The sequence below is a fragment of the Lynx canadensis genome, chromosome E2 (assembly GCF_007474595.2).
Source record: "Lynx canadensis isolate LIC74 chromosome E2, mLynCan4.pri.v2, whole genome shotgun sequence".
Lineage (NCBI taxonomy): Eukaryota > Metazoa > Chordata > Mammalia > Carnivora > Felidae > Lynx > Lynx canadensis.
Genome location: NC_044317.1, coordinates 29509263 through 29531556, shown reverse-complemented (window position 1 = coordinate 29531556; position 22294 = coordinate 29509263).

Sequence of the window (22294 nt, the reverse complement as noted above, 5' to 3'; positions counted from 1 at the left end):
AGTGTTGTTAACTGACTCAGTTACGCTTTCACAACCAGACTCGCATTCTGTTTCGCTGGCTTCATACACTCTCGTCGTACATTTGTTTGAACATTAAGGGAGTTCCTTCTAAACACCAGCGTCGTGAAACACTAGGAAGTCAACAGTAAGATGCCAGCCCTGCCCTCAAGGGTCCCTCGTGGGCTCTTGGGAGGTTGACACTGAATGCAGCAATTACGAGACAGTGTGTAAGTGCCACACGAGAGGAAGGAGGGGCAGCTCGCCCAGCCTCTGGTGGAGAGGGGGAAGAAGGGGTGGGGGAAGCGTGAGGGAGGCTGTGGGGGGTGGGGGGAGCTTTCAGATCCCCTCCCCAGTCTCCTTGGCTGACTCTTCTCCCCGCCTGAAGTGACACACGGATCCCATCCCTGATCCTTCTCTTTTTAACCTCGTGCTCAGGGATGCTCACATCTCCTGTTCCACATCTATACCGCCGACCTTCACATCTGCACTCCCGGCTTGACCCTTCTCCCAAGCACCGGATCTGATGGTCAGCTGGGTCCTCCAGACAGCAGAGGCTAAAGCTGAGTCCAGAGTTAGGCTTTTATGAGGAGTCATGTCTGTGAAAGGTAAAAGAGGGTGTATCATTCAGCCATTGCCATGTAACAAATGACCCCATTGTTTCTATGGGTCAAGAATAAAGGCACAGGTCAACTGGGTACATCTGACTCAGCATCTCTCACAAGGCTGTAAAGTGTCAGCTGAAGGTCTGGTCTTATCCAAAGGTTCAACTGGGGAAGGATCTTCTGCCAGGTTCACTTGTATAGTAATTGACAAGATTCAGTTGCTTGTAGGCTAGTGCACTGAGGATCACAGATGGTCATAGGCTGGAGTCCAGCTTAAATTTCTTCTGTCTCCATAGGGCTGCTCACAATATAGCAGCCTGCCTCATGGGAGTGAGAAAATGGGAAAGAAAGCAAGAGAGTGCCAGTAACACCCAAGTCACAGTCTTTGGTAACCTGATCTCCAAAGTAACTGCCCATCACTTTTGTTGATTTCTGTTTGTTAAAAGAAATCAACAATATTGGGTCCAGCCAATATTCAAGGAGAGGAGATCGCACAAGGGCGTGAGGAGACCGAGATCATTGGGCGCCATCTTAGAAGGCAGCCTGGGACAAGGAAGGAAGCCAGATGGATGAGGGAGAGCCGTGGGGCAGTGCGGAACCACTAGCGATGAAAGGAAGAGTGGGGAGGAAGCAGGAGAAGGAAGACAGAACCTGAGAACGCGAGGCTCATTTGATAAAGGCAACTCAACAGGGAGCTACAGAGCAAACCTGGTCATTGGTAAAGCTCTGCACTGGGCAAAAATGGCCAAGAGCTGGGGCCTGCCAAGAAAGAGTATGGTCTTGGCTGAAATATGAGTGGGTTCTGAAGGCCAATAGTTGGAGGCTGCTAGATAACCACCTGGACTGCAAGTAACTGGCCTTCTTCCTTGAAGGGGGACGAGAGTGGCACACTTTCACGGCCACCACCTCCACAGTCTGCAGATCGGTGTTTTGTACAGTCTAGGCGCTCATCAAATGCCTCCACCAAATGCTTATCAAATGCATAAATTGTTAATGATGCTTATAAAAATATGAGTTATGTATTATTTATGTGAGATGAATATTCATCATCATGTTGAGACAGTAGCCAGACACACAGTCAACCCACGGGGCTGTCTGACCACTCGATACATCCAGAAAGTTGAGCTCTTTCCCCGAGATCATTTCTGATCTCGGCTTTGGGCGCATGACCTTAGAAAAGGGGCCGGAGTGGACCAAAGTGGATCTTGAGCAGATGGGTCTTCTGGTTGTTGGCCTTCTAAGCTCTCTAGTGAGAAGAGAGACCCCCCCCTCCGAAGGGCTGGAAGTTGGAGTGTGATCACGCATCCTGCTCGTGGGAAGCGTGCCCTTCAACGTCATGAAGAACATGTTCCAACTTCCACGTGCTTAAATGGGACCTCCCCCGTCAGCTCTTTCACACGAAAGTTTTGCTAAGTAAAGGCATCATTTAGCCACACCAATCTTCACCTGCCATACCCTGCCGACCACTCCTTTGTGAAGGATACCTGTGTTTTAATGGTTTGTGATGATCTGTTAAAGGTCAGTTGTGCCTCTATATTATGAACTCCATGACCTCTCCATGGATTCCATGACTCCAGGATAGATCCCCATCACCGAGTACCGGGCTGGCAGAAACGCAGAGATGCAATGACTGAATGAGGAGGGAGCTGCACCCCTCTTTGATCTGTTTGCGGAATCTCCATTTCCACGCATCAGACGTGCTCTGGGAAGAAGGTGGCTGCGTATTCCCAGATCCCTCATGAGGACAGACAGAAAAAATTGTGTCTCACTCAAGGGCTCTGAAATAACGTGCCCGATTTAGTAGGCTTGATAGCCACGTTATATTTTGTTGCGACGTTGCGTATTTCTAAGATATATTAATCCAGCTATCGTGTCAACCTATATTCGTTAAGCACCTAGTGTGCGCCGGTCTAAAACAAGATTAATAGGTCATTGATTGACTCTCTTTCACCCTCTTTTCACCCTTTATCCATTTATTCTCCTCATTTTTTTATTTACTCCTCGATCCAGGCACATATTTATTCATTCATTTATGCACACCATACCTTATTGGATGGATTAAGGTGGTTTATATAGATTCATAAACTACACCACTATAATATAAATAATGAGTAGGTGAACGATGAAAAGGGAAAAACATAAACCAGTATGTATGGGCTGAGTCACTAATAATTCAGACGCTTCCCCGGCAAAAGAATGATGGACTGGACTCTAATGATCGCGGCAGACGATCACGCACAAGATACTGGAGCAGATCTACTATAACCATTTAACCATTGGGATAATTCTTTCTTTCTCGTGTGTGTGTATGTCTTAGGGGGCTTTGAAGATTTCAAGTAGCTCATTCTTTCTATCTTTTTTGTTGCTTTCGTTCTTGTATTTACTGAGCACTTGCTGTGCGCTAGATACTGTGCTCAGTATCATGGCGCTGAGGAAAAGGGTACTGAGTACATGTTTTTTATTATTAAAGAAGCTTCAGGTCTAAGAGTTAGTAGACCCGCATCCTGCTCTTGGCCGTGAGGTTGCATTACTGTGTGGCCTTGGCAGGTTCATCCCGGTCTCTGGGCCTCAAAGTCCTCATGTAAAAATGATGGGCTACGTGGGGCGCCTGGGTGGCTCAGTCAGTTGAGCGTCCGACTTCGGCTCAGGTCATGATCTCGCAGTTCGTGAGTTCTAGCCCCACGTCGGGCTCTGTGCTGACGCTCAGAGCCTGGAGCCTGCTTCCGATTCTGTGTCTCCCTCTCTCTGCCCCTTCCCGGCTCATGCTCTGTCTCTCTCTGTCTCTCAAAGATGAATAAACGTTAAAAAAGAAAAAAAAATTTAAAAAATGATGGGCTATGAGATCTTGGACATCCTTAACTGGATGTAAAGTTGTGTTCTATAGGACAAACTGGGCAGAAGTAAATCAATTCAGCCGCTCTGTCGGTCTCATCCAACAGATCAGATTAGTAGAGCTTGGGGAAAATAATCCGCGTCCCCGGGAGGGTACATTTCTGGTGTTTCCTCCTCAGCAGGCATACATATCACATGGACATGTTCTGCTAACAAAACCCCAAAGCGCCATTACCTAACGGACCCCCTGAAAAAGATTTTGACGAAAAGGATAGGTACTTCTATAATAAAAGCTATCTCGGAATTCACGAGGACTTAAATGCAAACATCCCGTCTAAAAAATAATATTTTTAACAGATTTCTTTTCAGTTGACTTATTTCGGGAGAGAGCCCACGCAAGCGGGGGAGGAGCAGAGAGAGAAGGCGAAAGACAATCGCAAGCAGGCTCCGCGCTGTCAGCACAGAACCCAGCGCGGGGCTCAAACTCACAAACCGTGAGATCATAACCTGAGCCAAAACCAAGGGTCAGAAGCTGAACCGCCCGAGCCACCCGGGCACCCCTAACAATAATATTAATAGCTCGCGCTAATTGAGTTTGCAAAGGCCAGACATTCTTCTAAACATTTGATAACGCATCATCCCAATTCTGGCAACAAACCCACAAGACCATATGCACGACTGTCCCTATTATCATGGCGCGGAGAAGTTAAGTACGGTATCCCACGCGGCGCACTGGAGGTGTGAGTCCAGGAAGTCAGACCCGGAGCAGGGCTCTCTCACTCAACCACATCTCCTCCCAAAGTGTCATACCTGTGAGCCCCTAGGTTCGCAAGGCGGTGGCTTAATGTTTTCAAACCAATCCGCCTTACCTATCCTCTATTTCCGATGCTTCTAGCTGAGAAAACGGTCTAAATTCAAACAGACAACGTGAGATTCTTCCCAGAACGGGTGTCCAACTACCTACTCGCGATTCGCAGCAATCGAGTTGCATGAAGATACTTTTCCTCCAAATCCAGGGCTGGCAAACGTTTCCCGGGAGAGGCGGATGGTAAATATTTTACATTCTGGGGGCCGTCGGGTCACGGTTAGAACTTACTCAAAATCTGCTTGTGTAGTGAGAAAGCCGTCAACGGTTAAATAAGCACGGCTGTATTCCAATAAAACTTTATTTATGGACACTACATTTTGAATTTCATATAGTTTTTATGTGTCATGAAATATTATTCTTCTTTTGATTTTCCTTTACGACGTGGCAGACGTTAAAACCATTCCTACCTCTGAGGATGAACAAAAAAACGGGCAGTGTGTTTGATCCGGCCCGCGGGCTATTGTTTGCCAAACTGCCTCAAACCGCTTGCTTATATCCAAATCAATCTTTGGGAACACACGAGGCTTCTCTGAAGGTAAAAAATAAAACCACCACGTCCTCGGTTTTCTCATTTCTTTGCAATATTTATCTCTGTTTTCTGGGCCGAACTTTTTCTTTTCTTTTTTTTCTTTTTTTTTTTAAAGGGAGGTTTAAAATTTTATGTCAATAAATATTTAAGCATGCAGAAGATTAAATTCCACGTCTGCCTCGGCTGCCAATACGCAGAAATGGGAGTCCGTTGTCTCTACTTGTTCTGAAATTCAAGCCCAAGACAAAGTAAAGTATATTCCCAAATATCTACAAATGCGCACATGAAATATAGGTGTATTTTAAAGAATAACCTAACAGAAAGTACTTTAAATTTCACAGCCTTTGCTAATGCAGGCAGCTAATCCTATTTACATTCATATTAGCCTTGGTATCTTTTTCCCTAAGATTTACCTATTTGTATGCTTGCATGAGTTAAACTGCCTTTTGCATGATATCAGGACTTTTGTAATTTAAATCTATAAAAGGCAATTTCTTTTAAATATACTTCCTAACAGTGGGTGAAGGCAGCACTAAAGTTATTTGAGGGTTGTACACCTCAGTAAACATGTGCACTGAACTCCAGGCAATGTGCAGAATGTGGGAATTAATCTTCTACTGTAGGAGTGGAACAGAAAATAAAATCAAGGCTGAGAAACCCCTAGCCTTTGAAAAGGGCCAGTCTGCATTGTTATCGAAGGAAATGGCGTGTTTTAGAATGGGTGTTGAGACGAGGAAAACTTTCTTCCCCTCCCGACATCATCGCTGTGACTCTTTACCTCCAAAATGACTTCAGCCACACGGTGAGCAAGTTTTGCAATTTAATGTTGGTGTTGGCTGATAAACAGAACGTGCGGGGCCATTTGGCGGCTGGGGGCAATTTTAGGATGTCATAGCTGTGACCCTCCCCGGAGCACAGGGAGCAGTGCAAGTGGGTATAGATTGGGGGGGGGCCTAGGGGTGAGGTTCCAAAGAACAAATTGTATCCGGCGGGAGTTACATTCCCTCCCCCGCCCCCACCGTTCCTGGGGAACGTTCGCCTTCACCCCCTTCAGTTGACACGGTGGGGGGGGGGGGCAAATAGGTTAATATATAATCTTGCCCCCAAAGAAGCAGTGTCTTCCTGACACGTTGGACATACACATCAACTACCTCTCTCTCAGCAGGGCTGGGATTTTCCTAGCCAAAAGTGCGTGAAATCAGAGGGAAGGGTCTCCCAGACGTATGCCCTCACTCCTGGCTACGTTGAGCATGCGGTTCCGGGAGAACGATCCCCCCGGGCTTCACTCCCTGTGACTCAGGCACCCGTCCCAGAGCTTACCAGGTCACCAGCTTGGGCTTGAAGGAACCAATTTCCAACTCCGGTCTCACACCGAAAGCAACCCCACAAGGAAGCCGGAAAATACAGTGTTTTCAACTTTGCATCGGGAGCCGTGGGGCTGGCCGGACATGGGGCCTCAGGCCCCGCACAGAACCAGGCCCCAGCTTGGGAGGCACTTGGGGAAGGGAATGTCCCTCCAACTAACCTCTTAAGGTTTGCCCTTCCGCCTTTCTGTGACTGTAATGGCTACACAACCGAAGCGTCTGGACGGAAAGGGGGCACTGTGCTCACTACCCGGTTAATTACACAAAGCCTCAGCCGCCGGCTCCTGGCTACCGAAGGCCACATGCACGCATGCGCGCACGCATACCCCCAGACCCGCCACCCTGAAAGGAGCCATTATAAATGTTTCATGTGGAACTTTCACAACCTATCAGACTCACCAGAGTTTTCAAATTAACTCCCTTTCTGCCCAAGGGGATCGCTCTGAAAGAGATTTCTCCAGCCTGGAACCTCTGCGAGAAAATTCTGAATTTGAAACAGAATGCAAATAATGCATTTTGACTCCCTAATCAACAAATGGGATCAACTTGAATTGATTAAGAACCTTTGAAATTAGCTGTCTCTAATTCCCTCCATGGCCTGCTCTGCTGGTACCCTGAAGACTGGCGGGGGGGGGGGGGGGGGGGGGGGGGGGACGCACGCGCGCACGCGCGTGTGTGCACGCACACCGTTGTGTCCCTCTGTGTGGTTGGAGTGAGGGTTGAGAAGTTTAGTCTCATTTTCTTTCCGAGCTCGTATGATGGTCTTAAAAAAAACAACAACAACAACGCCAAAAAGCACCCTTTTTAAAATTTTATTTTAATGGTGACACAACTCTCAGAAAGAAAGCATTCACCTGGTGCAATTATATGGGTTTTCGTGAAGCGCATTTCCAATAGTTACTAGGCTGCATGAAACCCTGCACAACTTTAGTGGGGGGAAAACAAAACAAACCATAAAATCTGAAATGAATGTATAAATAATATGCAACTGTCTAGACAGTATAGGGCACTTGCAAAGAGAGCAGGTCGGGAAAAAATTGTCCATCAGTCAGACAACCATATCTGATTCTGATGGTAAATAATGGCACAGATATTCAGCATTCTCTCTATGCGAAAGGCTTCGCTGGGCATTCATTCTTCCCAAGCCAGTGGTCTTCTACTTATCTAGTGCTTTATGCAGCCTTTGGAAAATGCACTTGCATTTTAAACATTAAAATTAATGCCCAAAGAATAGCGGTGAAGCATGGGGGTGCCACTGACCTGTGTGATTGGCCTTTGGTAAAGCAAAAATAGCCCTTCTCGATCAACAATATGTGCTTTCCATACCCACAGAATCTTAAACAGATGTAGTTATGGAAACTTCAGGAGAGCAAAAGACACACACACACACACACACACACACACACACACACACCCTTCACGGAACATTTTTGTTCTCCAGTTACAACGTGCAGTGACAGGTTCAGGTACTTAAATCTTGTACTGTTGGTGTTTTTAAATTGTGATGATCCGTACACATGGCAAAAAAAGGGGGGGGGAGGGGCTTGAAAATGAAATCAGACGTGTTAAATAATTATTCCAGCATTTTAGCACGAACGGTGATTGCCCTGCTCTGCGTCGGCCGAGAAGACCCTCGCCCGCAACGTGCGCCACACGGGACATTGCTCTCCTCCCAAACTAGGAGCACGGACAAGGTTCCTCAGCTCGTGCCTGAGGTTGGGGACAGCCACCAGCTGGCTCCCCGGCTTCACAGTCCCACCTGCTCTCTGAGAGCGAACCCCAAACCCCGCTACCGTGAACCGGGCCCCATGCCTACCGGAGGAAAGATCCTTCCTCACGCTGGAGGGGGGTGGGGGTGGGGGGGAGTTCAAGGGCAGCCAGGTGGCTGTCCTGCTCAGGGCGGAGCAACCACGCTCCCCATACCGGTCGGCCCCTTAGGCAAGGCGCTGATAATGATCAAATGATAAGAGTAACAGTCTCCACGTTTCGAGAGCTTACTGCACGTAAGCTGAATTGGGAGGCACCGTCTCGTCGAACCCTCCCAGAAATCCACCGCGGTTGTGATGATTTATTGTCGTCGTTTGACGTCTGAGAAACTCGAAGCGCCGAAAGGTCAAGTGACTTATCTGCAGCCCAACAGCCAGGCTGGCGGCCGGGCGCAAGGTGGATGCCAGGCTGAGCTCGGGCTCTGACCTCTCCTGGGTGCCCGGATCTGTAGGGCCGACTTCCCCCAGGAGGGGCGGCGGGCACAGCGCTGGGCCCACCCACACGAGAGCGCTTTGCTTCTTGCAAAACAGCGAGCTGCGCACGTCAACCGTTGGCATCAGGACGGCAATCAAAATCAAGACCTTTTGGAGCCCGTCTTCTTGTACCCAGAGGGAAACTGAGGCCTGGACCCAGGCTTAATTCCCGTCTGGCTTCTGAGCCATTGCCATGAGTCAGAAGCCAAGAGTTTCTTTTCGTTCCTTCTTGTGGTAGGTAGCGGTGCCCCATCTAAAACGGCTGTTGGTCGACTGTTTGGTGTTTGCTATTTAATATCTCACAGGCTAATGGCTTCGTGACTGTTTACTTATTTTTATTATTAGTATTATGTTTAATGTTTAATTCGTTTTGAGAGACAGAGAGTGCGTGGGGGAGGGGCAGAGAGAGAGGGAGACGCAGAATCTGAAGCAGGTTCCAGCCCTGAGCTGTCAGCACAGAGCCTGACCCCGGGCTCCAACTCAGGAACCGCCAGATCATGACCCGAGCTGAAGTCCGACGCTTAACCAACTGAGCCACCCAGGCGTCCCTCCTCGCGACTTTTTCAATCACGTAAATGGGGAAGCACAAGTGAGAAATACAGGGACTCCAAGTGGTTCCTCCCTTGAGTTGCCGCTGTTTGTATTAAACACAACCCCATCCGTGGAAGGGTTCTGGAAGGTTCAAAAGGCCTTCTAGAGCTGAAAGATGATTCTGAGAAAGCATGTATCAGGCTGGGTGTTCAGCGCTGAACGATGAAACCTATTTTCCTTCCGAAACTGCCAGCGGACATTCTGGAACGCCTGTGTCGGTAATCTACCTTTTGGTTTTAAATGGGTCAGAAGTGCCCTCGCTCGGGCCCTCTCACCGGGAGCAGTGACGGGCTGGTCCCCTTTCCCCCAGGGCTCCCTCTGCCGCCTCTCCCTCCAGACAGGCAGGAGGGGTCCCGCCAGGTGGCCTCCAGGACCAGGGCCATTGCACCCACCGTCCCTTCCTTCTGGGCTGCCCGCGTTGTTCCCTTTTAATGCCATTGATTCATTTCCCTCTTGTTTTGACCAGGCGAACAGCACACATTTGCTGCCACCAGCAGGGTGTCAGTAGTTCATACGGCTCAATTTGTCTGCCCCAAACCCACGGTAGGGCTGATCTCGCAAGGCTCGCGTCTCGAGTTTCCATTTCAAAGTATTATGCTGCGATCTTGGCATTAAAGATTCATAGGTTGAATTAAAGATTCATTTTGGGGGGGGGGAGGTTGCATTATTATCAGGCAAATCACGTTCCTTTCATTTTAAACAGACGGGCTATTACGATTTCATCTTTTTTTTTTTTTTTTTTGCTAAAAGCTCAATTACATCAATATCACTCGAGACCCTCCAAAAACTATGCTAAAAGCCAGGCTTCTCAGCGGCCAAATGCCTATTGCCCTTTAAGGATTAACTTTGCTAAGAAGGAATCCCATCCCTCCAATGCAGAGTTATCTCCCTGATAAAACAAACCGGAGCGAGTTACGCCTCTGCTTGAGACCTCGGCTGGCTTTCGGTGGCTTCCTGCATGAAGCTTGAACTTCTTCCTCCGTCTTACAAAGCCTTCCCCGGACCGGGCCCGGCCTGCTGTGTCTCCTGTTCCCCTCCACACCAGGCCCGGGGCCTTGCCAGAGCGGGCCCCGCTGCTACAAAGGAACGTTCTTCTTCCTGCTGCTTTCGTTCAAGACCTAGGCTCAGTGACACCCCGATGGCCCTCGCCTTGGGCCTGTCTCTGTGTCTTGACGAGCCGGTTTACCTGGGCATATCATACAATATCTCTATGTGCCTCCCTCCCCCAAAGATAGGGGTTGAGGATTATTTCTATTTGCCACCCTAGGGATCAGCACGGGGCCAGGCACACTCCGTAGTGATTCGTAGGCGCATCCATGAGTGAGCAAATGAATGGATCCAGCCGCCCGAGGACTAACACGCACATGGTCCGCAGAAGAGATAGTAAAATCAACAACAACAATTCTTCCATTCAGCGAGTAGGGAAACATACAAGTAGGTACACCGGAGTAGTGAAAGTCCTCAAGGGGGCTTCTAATACAGGGTGTGATCGCATGAAGTGCTCAAGAAATAATCCCAATGGTCCCAGCCTCTGGTTGGTACCAGAGCTCCTGAAGTTCATGTTTGTTGGTCTGATCTAATGCGATTTAAAAGAAAAAAATTTAGGTTTCTTTGCGAGAGAGTGGGGGGAGGGGGGCAGGGAGGGAGGGAGAGTGAATCCCAAGCAGGTTCCACACCGTCAGCGAGGAGCCCGATGCGGGGCTCAAACTCACGAACCGTGGGATGCTGTGAGATTACGACCTGAGCTGCAATCGAGAGCCGGACGCTTAACCGATCGAGCCACCCAGGCGCCCCTGATCTAATTTTAAGAGTTTAGATGGGAGACAGTGATCCCATTTACATCTGACCAAGAAAGTGCCTGCCTTACAAAGCGTCTAAGCCCAATCATGGGGGCCACAGATGCCAGTCGTATTTTCGAAACTGAACGATGCCAGCAGTGAAAATGCTTTGATCTCCATCTGTCGGATTCTTGTAGCTACTTCTTGGTCAATACTGAGCTTAGAGAGGAAGGGTCTCAATGAGCCACTGACGAAAGCCCGACGGGTCGTCTGTATTCTTTTAGCTCAGAATTGGGTGATGGGCCCCTGGACCACCGCAGGACCCCATGGAAAACTTTCTTTCTTCAGCGGACGTTTCTGACTTAAGGAGTCTGCTCCATTCGCTCTCATCTGGGGTCTCCATTTCCTGTTCCAGAAGGGAACCCCGCGTCCCGCATCAGCACTGGAGGTGTGAAATTTACGCCAAAACGCGAATGATAACCACCGCAGCAATGCAAGATCATCTTGGCGGACCACCAGCTATACTCTATCCCACTGTTCATCCTACTCACTTTGAAACAGCAAAGTTTCACTGACCGGAAATAGATACCCAAGGATCATTCACAGAGAGCTGAATCTAAATTTGTTCTTAAAAAAACAAAAACTAAAACAAATTGAAACAAAAACAAGTCGTCAAAATACTTTTTCAGAAAAAAAATTTTTAATGTTCATTTAATTTTGAGAGAGACAGGGCGCGCGAGCCGGGGAGGGGCAGAGAGAGAGGGAGACACAGAATCCGAAAGCAGGTTCCGGGCTCTGAGCTGTCAGCACGGAGCCCGACGCGGGGCTCAGACTCACGGACAGTGAGATCGTGACCTGAGCCGCAGTTGGACGCTTAACTGACTGAGCCGCCCAGACGCCCCTCGAAATACTTTCTGAATCGAACTGATGTTTCATTCTGTTCCAGCGTTGGGTACACATCAGGTGATACTGTTTTCCAAGCACAGAAAAATATTCGGCAAATTTGCCTATGTTCCTTGCTTCCCTTTCTACCCTTTAATTCCCTTGAATTAAATCACATTCCCTCTTGGTCACCACCTTTCAGAGTTCTGTTTCATCTTTGACAATATATATGCATGAATGACCAAAAAAGGTAGCCCAAAGATTTTTATCTAAGTTGGTATAATATTTCATGTTTTCTCAAAGACGAAATTTTGAAATTCATGGCCGGGGCACCCATGATGACAGAATATCCTCTTCTTAAGAAGCTTGAAAGAATTTGTGAAGGATGATCTTTTAATAGATTTCAAGTCGATGAAACGTGTCCCTTTGCCATCCACGGAGTTAGCCTGTGGGGCTTCTAGTTCTGACTTGCACACTGTTCCATCCTGACAGGGGAGCACTGGTTAAACAAGAGGGTTGGGAAGCCATATGCCCGTTCAGCAACTTGTTCATTTGCTCATTCATTCATTCAACAAATATTCAGTGAGTCCTTCCACGATAGGCCCAGAGCGGATCCCAGGGAATTAGTAGTAAATAAATCATAGCCCTCTGTGGGGTTCACAGAGATTAGTAGAGGAAAGAAACAGCCGTGGATAAATCGCCCCAGGATGAGGGCCACAGAGAGCCAGCAAGGAACTCTGAGCTCCTTACTCTTTCGGTTCATGGTAGTGACCATTTATTTATCCAGAGATGAAACACCTATTGCCTGAGGATTCGAGTGCCGGGACATAAGTTTCTTGAACTCTCTATAGCTGTACTCTGTCAAGCAGGGAGTACTTCTAAATCCGCCCAGGCCCTCTCACCAGCATGGGCTACGCTCGAAAGTTAAACTTTTTATCTTCTATGAATAGTCTCGCGTGGGTCTAACACACACAGCTGACATTTTTAAAAAGCAGTAAGGTGAAATCGAATAGGTAAAAATTCTAGGCATAAAAAGATGTAAAACATATTGAAATAATAGCTTAATTTTTCTTTCAGTGAGACAAACTAAATTTAAAACAAAATCGGTAACGTTCGGCTCCCAAAATTTATGGTGGAAACATGCATGTAAAATCACTGAAAAATTATAGGTTATTTTTTTTTTAAAGTACTAAGAACAAGTTCCTCCCTCACTTTTCAAAGATGAAAGAAGGAAGACTTATTGAACTTTGGTGAAATAAAGATTTAAGCATTCATTCCGCCTGAGGGACTGTACTTAGTCATCATGCCTCAAATTCTGACAACTAGAGACACTCCTTTGAATTAAAACATTGTCATCAGAAGATTCCTATACTCTACATATTAACCTCAGAGGCAAGAAGCTTATTATAACATATTAGTATCTTGTGATAAAATATTATCGCTTAATTTGTAAAAAAAAATCAGCTAACCACAACCTTGGAAAGCCTTCAGCAGAAATATAAAAGAACAGGGTTCAGGAAGAGTATATTTAACTAACGATGAATCTCCATGGCTTTTCATGTCATTTTGAGAATACTCTTTCTTATTGATTTGTGAGAACTCATTATATATGTTAGTGAAAATCTGCTGGCTTTGCCCCTTCACATTCCTTCTCCTTTCTTCTGGTAAGAGAATTACTCTGCATTATGAAAAATGCATTCCGTATATTTTGTATGGCGCTGACTTACCCCTCTCCCTGCCACAAGGGTAGCATATGACCCAGGCCTGGCCAGAGACATGGATGGATAAACCACTAGAACCCAAGAACAAAAGAGAAAGTAACCCTCCTCCAGCCACAGGCTACTTCAGTGATGGCCATGTGACCCCATCGGGGCCAAAATCCTTCCAAAAGCTTGTCTCCTAGAGCTTCAGAGAAGCAGCTCTCTTGCCCGGGAGACCATTAAACTGGTAGGGCACCAGCCCGGGACTTGACTGTTAGAGAAGCTAGAAAATTCCCTTGTATGCTTCAGCGGTATTTGAATTGAACGACTGTCACCTCAGGTAAAAACAGTCTTGCAAGTCATCACACATTGAAGACAACCGCCATTTTGTCTGTCGCGTAGGTGGCAAGGGCTTTTGCCCAATGTTTGTCTTTTAATTTTAAGGTTTCTGCCCTATAGAATGTTTTCATTTTTAAGGAGTTAATCCTTCCCCTCTTTAGAGTCTAGTTTTGCTGATATACCTCAAAACTCCTCCTCAAAAGCCTTCTCTAATCAAAGTTAACAAAATGACCTATTTTTCTAGGACTTCCATGGTGTCGTTTTTATATGTAACCTTTAATCCGCCTTCGCTTTCTTGTAGTGTCAGGCGTGCATTTTTTAAATTTTGTTTACAGATGGTCAGTTGTCCCCAAATTGTTTGGTGAACAGTCCAGTCTTTTTCCAATTATTCCAAGGCTACCTTTTCTTTGTCTCAATCCATATTCGTGCTTGGTTTTGGTCTTGGCTCTCGGTTGCGTTCGTCTGGACCTCCCTCATCCTGCATCTGTTCTGTACCAACTTTAATTAGTTAATTTTTATACCTGGTAGAAGAAAGTCTATTTTCATCATTCTTTTCCTGGCTATTCTTGCATATTTATATTTCCGGAGCACTTTTAGAATCAGTTTTCTTTCTGGGGAGCCTGGGGGGCTCAGTCGGTTGGGCATCCGACTCTGGCTCAGGTCATGATCTCACAATCTGTGAGTTCGAGCCCCGCATGGGGCTCTGTGCTGACCGCTCAGAGCCTGGAGCGTGTTTCAGATTCTGGGTCTCCCTCTCTCTCTGCCCCTCCCCCGCTCATGTGTGCGCGTGCGCTCTCTCTCGCGCGCTCTCTCTCTCAAAAATAAATAAATTTTTTTTGAAAAAAGCATCATTTTTCTTTTAAGTTTCATAGAGGGCAGCTGGGTGGCTCAGTCGGTTGAGTGTTCAACTCTTGATTTCAGATCAGGTCACGATCTTTTAGGGTTCGTGGGATCGAGCCCCAGGCTCCGTGCTGACACCGTGGAGCCTGCTTGGGATTCTCTCTCCCTCTCTCTCTGCCCCTCCCTCTATCTCTCACTCTAAAAAACAAACACACAAACAAACAAATAAATAAGCTTTAAAAAACAAAACCAAAAACCTTACTGGGGTTTCCTTTGGAACGAGGTATGTGTATGAATTTGGAGAGAAGTGATATTTTCATAAGACTGAGTCCGCTCATGCAAAGATAAAGTGCCCCCTTGAGTTATTAAGGTTATTTCTATGATCCTCAGTAGAGTTTAATAACTTTCCTTACACGGGTCCTGGGCAGTTTGCGTTTTTGTTAAATTTTTAAATTATGATTGTTTAAACCATCATATTTTCTAAAGAGTGCTTACTATTATATCGGCATAGAATCGTAGATCTAATTCCAGAATATTTTTGCAATACTCTGGAAAAAAAGAAACCACGTATCTGTCAGCAGTCACTCCCCATCCCCCTGTCCTCCCACCCCCTGGCAAATACTAATCTACTTCCTGTCTCTATAGATTGGCCTATTGTGGTCATTCCATGTAAAGGGAATCGTGTGATATGTGGCATTTGTGTCTGGCTTTCAGTTAACATAATGTTTTCAGGGTTTATCCATATTGTTGCCTGTGTCAGTACTTTCTTTGTACGGCAATAATATTTCATTGTATGGTTATGCCACGTTATTTGCCCACTCATCAGTTGATGGATATTCGAGTTGTTTTTGCTTTTATAAATAATCCTATTTATGAAGCCTCGTGTACAAGTTTTTGTGTACACATATTTTCCCTTGTCATGTGTGTATATCTTGTACCATAGGCTAGTTTTACCTGATATAAAAGTTGGTATAAATGGAATCATACTTCTGCTGTCTGACTTCTTTTGTTCAGTACGTTTCTGAGATTTGTTCACGTAGATCGTTCCCTCTTATTGCTGGGTACTATTTCCCTTTTTTAAGTTTATTTATTTATTTTAAGTAATCTCTACAGCCAACATAGGGCTCAAACTCACATCCCGGAGATCAAGAGGAGAATGCTTCTCAGACTGAGCCAGCCAGGTCCCTCTGGGTAGTATTTCATTCTACGAATATATCAGTTTGTTTACCCAGTCTCCAGCGGATGGACGTTTGGGTTGTTCTCATTTGGGGCTCTTATAAATAAAGCTGCTCTGAACACGCCTCTATACATCTTTTTATGAACCAAAGTTTTCATGAATTTTAAGTATAGAGCTAGGACTTGAATTACTCAACCCAGAACAGGTGTATGGTTAGCTCTACAAGGAAATTCCAGAGTTTTCCAAGTGGTTGTACCATACTAAATTCTCACCAGTGATGTATTCAAATTCTGGCCACTCCACATTCTCAATAACATTTGGTATTACCAGTCTTTTAAGATTTTAGTTACTCTGTTGGGGATGTAGTGGTATCTCACTATGGTTTAATTACTATTTTTCTGATGACTAATGATGTAGAATGTTTTTTCGTATGCTTATTGGCCATTTGTACCTTTTCTATTGTGATTTGTCTGTTCAAGTCTTTTGCACATTTTAGTATATGTGCTGCCGAAGCGAGCACTCTTTTGCACATTTTAAAAGTTGCATTGTCTTTTTAGTAAGGAGTTGTAAAAGTCCTTTGTATAGTCTAGGTATAAGTTCTATGCCACATATATTTTTTGTAAATGTTTTCTTCCAGCCCGTACTTTGTTTATTCATGCCCTTGATGGTGGGATTTGATGAGTAAAAATTTTTAACTTTTGATGAAATATTACGTATTGTTGCTTAAATTTAATGGTTATTTCTTGCAGTATCTTTTCCAAGACGTCTTTACCCCAAGGTCGTGAAAATTTTCTCCTATATTCTCTCCTAGAAACTTGATAGTTTTGGCTTTTATAATTAGGTCTGTGATTCGTCTCAAATTAATTTTTGTATATGGAGTGAGGTAAGGGTCAAAGCTCATTTGTCCCCACGAGCTATCCAGCTCTTCCAATGGCAATTGTTAAATGTTTTCCTTTATCGATTATTTTGGTGCTGTTGTCAAAAACCAGTTGACTGTGTCATTGTGGGTGTATTTCTGGAATCTCTATTGTGTTTAATTAATCAGCCTCTTCTTACACTAAATCCCACACCACATTTGTTACTGTACCTCTTCGTAAGTCTTGGAAGTAAGCTGTATGAGTTTTCCAAACTTGTTCTTATTTTTGAGGTTGTTGTAACCATTTCCATTTCCACTTGAGTTTTGTAATCTGTTTGCCAATCTAGACCAAAAGACTGTTGGGATTTTTCTTGTGGTTCATTTAATTTAGAGATCAGTCTGGGGAGAAGTGACATCTTGACAATATCGAGTGCTCAGATCCATAGACATTACATCTCTCCGTTTATTTAAGTCGTTCAGTTTTCTCCGCAATATTTTATAGTTTTCAGTACGGTGGTCTTACACATTTTTATTAAATGTATTTTTAAGCGTATATTTTTTATGATATTGTAAAAATTTTTACTTTATTTTCCAAATTTTTGCTACTAGTATATGACAATACAATTAAGTTTTATAAATTTACCCTGTATCCTAGCACCTTGATAAATGTGTTTATTTTGGCCCTTGGTTTTGTAGCTACTTTAGGATTTGCTGTGTGCATAATCAGGATGTCTGTGAATAAGAACAGATTTACTATTTACTTACTGCTTTTTGAGCTATATATTTTTTATTTCTGTTTCCTGCCTTAATTGTACCGGCTAAAATCTCCAACACACTGTTGAGCAGATGTGGAATAGTACATTTTTATCTTGTACCCAGTCCTCAGAGGAAAGTGTTTAGCCTTTCACTATTAAAGTGATAGGATTCTCAACGATGCTTTTATCAGATCGAGAAAGTCTTCCTTTATTCCTAGTTTCTAATAGTGTTTTTGTCTTTTTCAAAATCATAAAATGCTCCCGGAAAAGCACAAGTCTTACCTCACAAGGGAAGAGATGCCCCTGTTCTTGACCAGGCTGAAGCAGGAAAGGAGGTTAGTCGTAAATGGGAGGAGAGATTTTTTGCTCTTTCTAAGGCCAAGAAAGGTTGAGTCTGGAGTAAGAGGAAAGAGCATGCTTAGAGATTACGGGGATGGGGACAAACTGGCTTAGCCAAGCTGAGGTAGGCTAATGGCAAAGATGAGGCCCGAAGTGAGGTCAAGTCAGGGCTGTGGGTTCGAGAGACACCTGTGGTGAGCACCTGGGTGGGTCAGTCAGTTGAGTGTCCGTCTCTTAATTTCAGCTCGGGTCATGATCCCCGGGTCGTGGGATCGAGCCCCCCATTGGGCTCTGTCCTGAGTGTGTGGAACCTGCTTTGGATGCCTTCTCTATCTTGCTGTGCTCCTCAGGCCCCAGTCTAAAATAAACTTTTTAAAAAAGGGTTTTTTTAGACACCTGTAGTATTAATAGGGTGAACATTCATCCTTGTTTGCCTGGGAATGTCCTGCTTTTAAAACTGAAAATTCAGGGGCGCCTGGGTGGCGCAGTCAGTTGAGCGTCCGACTTCAGCCAGGTCACGATCTCGCGGTCCGTGAGTTCGAGCCCCGCGTCAGGCTCTGGGCTGACGGCTCAGAGCCTGGAGCCTGTTTCCGATTCTGTGTCTCCCTCTCTCTCTGGCCCTCCCCCCATTCATGCTCTGTCTCTCTCTGTCCCAAAAAGAAATAAATGTTGAAAAAAAAAAAGAATGTTTAAAACTGAAAATTCATGGGAAATCCCTGAGTCCTGGCCAAACTGGGGATGCTTGGTCGACCTAGGTATTAGTCGTATGTTACCCTTTGTGTTGAGCCCCCAAGACTTCAGTAAAGACCAGACTGGAAGTCCCAGCTCTGTCTTAGCTGTGCTTTGGAGAATAGGGTGGGGGCACACGTCCATGAGTGAGGAGAACTTCTCTGGTGAGAGGCAGCCACCTGAGACTCTGCATATTAACCAGGACCTGTTAGTGGAACATGGAAACAGTCTTTGGGGATCCCAGTAGAAAGATCGGGAAGGCGATAGGGACAGCATGGAGCCTGGACTTCCCGCGGGCGCTTAGAGCATTATGTGTTTGATCATTAGAGAGAAGTCCTGACCTCGCACAGGTGAACTTGGGGACATCCGTGTTACATACAGTTCGAGATATCTTCCTGTCTTGTGTGGAAAAACACGTGCCAACCTCAGAGTTGATTGGCCATTCCTTTCTTTGTTGCCAAATATACAAGGGACACTTTTCATTCCCCACATCAGGTGTCCCAATGTAGAGTTGCCTACGTGTCACCATCTTCTCCATGGGAAGAGTGAGACAAGTGTCTTTTTTTTAAAATGTTTATTTATTTTTTAGGGAGAGAGAGAGAGAGACAAACAGACAGAGCACGAGTGGGGGAGGGGCAGAGAGAGAGGGAGACACAGAATCCGAAGCAGGCTCCAGGCTCAGGGCTTGTCGGCACAGAGCCCGATGCGGGGCTCGAACCCACGAACCGTGAGATCATGACCTGAGCCGCGCAGTCGGACGCTTAACCGGCTGAGCCACCCAGGCGCCCCCTGTTAGACAGTAGTTGTCTTAAAACCGGGCTGTCCTGCTTTCTGGTTTTAGAACCTTAGAAAAATCTCTGGAGTCTTGGAAGCATCACTTTCCCTATGTCCTCCAGTCTTTTAGAATTAGGAGAATTAAATGAGTCAAGTTATGAGGGCAGAGCCACGTTATGAAATCTGTGGGCCCTTGGCACTCGGCCTTCATGGGCCCCCTCCTCCGTAAGAATTGCCAAAAAGACAAATACAACCCAGACGGGATTCATTATTAGGTTCATTATCATTATATTATTTGTTTCATCTTATTTTATGAATTGATTCATATGTTAGCAGATTATGTTATTATCGCACTTTTTACTGTCCTCTGGCTTTAGAAGAAATGAAACGACACACATTCCTGCGTGCGCCGCAGCTCTTAAGGCAGCCCTGTCGCCCAGGGCGGACGCAGGATGAGCCCCAAGTCCGCGCTCCGGGACTTTTCCGCTCTTTCTCTCCCATCGCACGTCGAAAGAAGATCTTTCAAAACCTTCGAGCGGCAAATTGCAATCCGAGAAATGAAGCAAAGAGAAAATGCTCCCCGAGCCAGTGGATATCTGTAACAGCAGGTTTCACTTATAGTGAATATCACTTTACTGCTTTTAACAAACTTCAAAGAAAATGTTGTAAGGCCATTCATTCTCCATGTCTGTTTTACATCAGTCACAATTATATCCTAGCTCCACTTCTCTCCCCTTGTTATACCTCATAAATTGTGTAACTAGAATGTATGTGTAGTATATGGATTACATTAGGAATTGTCAGAAGCAGCCCTGATAATAAGCATCTGTACTCGCCCCCGCTTCTGGTGGATCGGAATGGCTCTGGAGGGATGGGAACACACAGCACCCGCGACAAGGGGGGGGGGTGGAAATCCCAAGCTCAGGGAAAGGGACCCTCCGTTCTTAAGAGTCCCCCTGGAGAACCCTGGAGCTGCCACCGTCGTGTTGAAACCACAGCGCCGCACTTCTATGGAAACCCTGTTCGTTTACCGGTTGCATGGCCGAGCAAACACGAGAACAAAAGGCAGATGTCCAATGAACTTGAAATCTTGCTTGCGGCTCATGGGAGGAAGTGTGGGTGTCCGGGGCAGGGCGGTTGAGCCCCCCCCCCCCCCAGAGATGTCACCGGGGCAGGACTTTCGGTAAGCGATGAAACCGCTCGGGGATTCCCACCTTGGTTCTTCTCTGCTCCTTTTACTCCAGGCAAAGACCCTTCTCTTCGCCTTGTAAAGAACCAGGAGATGACTCATCAGTGGGCAGCAGTTGTTAAAAAAAAAGAAAAGAAAGAAAAAGAAAGGAAAAAAAGGTATATGGCCAAAGAATACAGAGTCCTTGTTCGAAATGAAAGAGCTTTAATATATTTATATTTATCACTCTGGTTGCATTTATAAGATCATTGAAATTCAAGACTGTCTCGTTTCGCTAGCAACGGGAGAGAGAGAACTGCTTCCCACATGTGGCTTTCCCTGATAACCCAAGCTTTGTATCCTTTGAAGCTCCAACACTTGTTAAAGTAGAATCTTTTTTTCTTTTCTTTTTTTTTTTTTTTTTGGATAAAAATTTCCTAAATGTCACACGTGTTTTGCAGCCTTTTGGAGCAGACTTTCCTGAAACATAATTGAGTCTTTGTTGAGGGTCAGCCCGTGTTCTGCTAACTCGTGGAGAGGGTCAGCGCTGCGGGCACTCTGGCATTACACGGGCTGGGCTCACGGGACACTCTGCTGCTGTCACCAGATGAAACCTGGGGTGGTTGCAAATCCCTGAGCACAGCCCCGTCCCCATCTGCAGCGATGGGACAGTCTGTGGGCTCCGAGGGATGCTGGGAGCGTTAGGGGAACTGCTGCGTACCTAAAGTGTTCCCTATGATGCTTGGGAGATAGTAAGCATTTTTTTAAGGGTAGTCAAGAAAAAGCGTGGATAATAACATAAATAAAATGAATAAGCAAAATAAAAATGTAATGAAAACTATAATACACCGGAAAAGCGTCTCTACGATACAGGCATGACGTCAAGGCTTTTTGTGAACATAATTCATTCCACTGATCCTAGGCGGTCCCAGGGTTCCTTAGCCTCTGTTCAGGATTTCCCTGATTTCCCTAACTTTTCTTTGTACAGTCTGACCAGTCTCCCTGCTCCCTGGGCTCAGTGCTGACTTCAGGTGATGTCTCCTCTAGCGTCTTACTTCTAACATCCGGCGAGAACGGCAGCCACATCAGGTTGGACAGAAGAATTTTTGAGCCAGAGCAGGTGAGTTCTGAGACACGGCTTTCAGTAGTTTTTTTCTCAGGTAGAGGTGGAAATGTGTGACCTTTCATGCTTTGTATTAGTCAGGATGGGCTAGGTTTTGCTACAGGAACAGACAACTTTAAATTTTTTTTTTTTAACGTTTATTTATTTTTGAGACAGAGAGAGACACAGTGTGAACAGGGGAGGGGCAGGGATAGAGAGGGAGACACAGAATCTGAAACAGGCTCCAGGCTCTGAGCTGTCAGCACAGAGCCCGACGCGGGGCTCGAACTCACAGACCGTGAGATCATGACCTGAGCCGAAGTCGGACGCTTAACCGACCGAGCCACCCAGGCGCCCCAGGAACAGACAACTTTAGAGCCTCCAAGGGCCTGACACAACAAAAGTTTGTTTCTTATTCATTTGATGAGTTCAGCTATTTTCCCCTTTATAACACATGACACAATTAAGACTGAAACTACTTAAGTCACTTGTCCACAGCCATAAAGATAGTAATAACATGGCTAAACTGATATTCAGAACAGGTCTGCCTGGCACCAGAGTCCCGTGTTCTTAACCAACATTTTCTGAATCTCAAATATACTCTAGTTCACTGAGGTTGATAAAAGAACCCTGAAATGAGAGACTTATATGATTGTTTCGTCTGTGCAATTTATCTACTAAAGAATGGTCAAATTTTCCTTTGTTCCCTTTTCTCTTCCCCATTGTCTTTCCACCAGAGGGACTGCTTTCAATTTAGCAAACACATTATGAGCATTTACTATGTGCTTAGCTGTGGAACATTCCATAAGGCATTCCAGGGCAGGGAATA